This window comes from Callospermophilus lateralis, unplaced genomic scaffold, assembly GCF_048772815.1.
Source record: "Callospermophilus lateralis isolate mCalLat2 unplaced genomic scaffold, mCalLat2.hap1 Scaffold_45, whole genome shotgun sequence".
In the NCBI taxonomy this organism is placed as follows: domain Eukaryota; kingdom Metazoa; phylum Chordata; class Mammalia; order Rodentia; family Sciuridae; genus Callospermophilus; species Callospermophilus lateralis.
The window spans coordinates 3,086,913-3,088,649 of NW_027514398.1; the positions used below are offsets into that span (position 1 = coordinate 3,086,913).

General features: G+C 37.2%; 1 pseudogene; it reads right to left on the minus strand.

The window, feature by feature from the left end:
- Nucleotides 1-1,037: 1,037 nt before the first annotated feature.
- LOC143388082 (putative ribosome biogenesis protein RLP24 pseudogene) lies at nucleotides 1,038-1,475 on the minus strand (annotated as a pseudogene).
- Nucleotides 1,476-1,737: the final 262 nt, after the last annotated feature.

Below are 1,737 nucleotides of genomic sequence, written 5' to 3' on the forward strand. Positions count from 1 at the left end.
TTTTGGGAGACAGAAGCCCATGCGGAGTGGATTTGGGCAGAGTAGTGGATTTAGGAGAAGTGGATTTGGGCAGAGAACGTGGATTCCCCCAGAACGTGTTTGTAGACGGCCGGTGTGAGATCGGGAATAAAGAATTGCTGTTTGAATCTACAAGCTGTGTGGAGACTCGTGATTTGTGCCCAGCCGGAGACTGCGGCAGGCACACACTAAAAATGTTTTTATTTTATGTACAAATAATGGGCAGATGTTATACCCATAAATTCTATATTCCATAACAATTAAGAACCTGTTTTTAAAAAGAAAGAAAACTCCGCAACAAATTTTAAGACACTAGGATTTCTTTGCTTCTACATCAGGGGGAGGGAGGAGGGAGCTTGCTCTAACAGGAATCACAAATTAGAACTGAGTATTCTCTAAAGCAGAAATAATATAGTGCCATTTCAAGTAAAGATTAGTCGGCTCTCCTCACAAACACTCACAACCACCTGCCAACAACAGGTATACCAGGTCAAAACAGCTTAGCATAACTAGGCTTCATGGTATTTGGCCATTATGCTCCTTTAGGCTAATAAATCAAAACAGAAAAAATACTAAAATAAATGATTTTGAGATTGCCATACAAATTGTTAGTTCCTTGTTGTATCCTCCCTTCTATAACATAATAAAGGGAACATTTTACTGCAAAGAAAATTTGATTTTACCTATCACTGGCCATAAATTTTTGTAATTACTTATTAAATAAATGCTGCCTAGTGCCATTATTCAAAAGGCATGAACATTCTGCCCACAATCCACTTGAGCATTTATAAACAGAATTTTCATGATTTACATAAGCATGTCTATCAATGAAGACATTACAATGAGGTGCAATCTAACATCCATAATCTGATGCTTTGCAGATAGCAATGTAGAACAGTATTTGTAATCACCTTTCACTTCAGCGACCTTATATAAAAATTAATTATTTAGAATTAAATTCTAAGTCTCCAAAGGAGATTTTCAAATGTACACATAGAAATGATTATAGAGTAAGATTTTTAAGAAACATCCTCCATGTCCACATCCTGTTGTAACTGCTGTACCATTTTTTCTTCCAGCTGCTTTCCTTTGCCTGCAAGAGGGGCTCGGATAAGATGGATGTTTTGCTTGACTTCTTTAATGTCCTGAACTTTCTGTAGCTCTTTATTTTTCTTCAATCTGTTCATTATAAATTTAGCTTGGCGTTTCTGTTTGATCTCTTCAACTCTCTTCATTGCATCAATAGTTTTATTCCATAGTTCTCGCTGGTATTTGACAGGTTCATTTCTACGTTTTTCAAATTCAAATGAGTTATCCACTGTAAGCTCTTTGCCAGCTGCTTTCCGGAATGCTTTAGTCCACCTGACCTTGCGAGGATTACGCTTCTTTTTAAAGTTCTTATGACATTTGGATTTACAGAATCTGAATACCTTGCAATCATTGCAGATGAACATCATGCCGTGGGCCCTGAACAGAAATAACACTTCTCCATATGCATGTTGAGGCCGCGTGACCGACCCAACGGCGAGCTCATAAATGCTATCTTATTGTCATAGTTCATAATTGGTTACTCCCAACACAGACGAAAGCTATTGATTTTTATGTGTTGCTCTTACAGCTAACAACCAAGCTGAACTCTTGTATTGCTGCTAATAGTTTCTGCTGATTCTCTTTGATTTTCAATATAAATGCTTTCAAGTAGAGGTAATGACAGTGTAA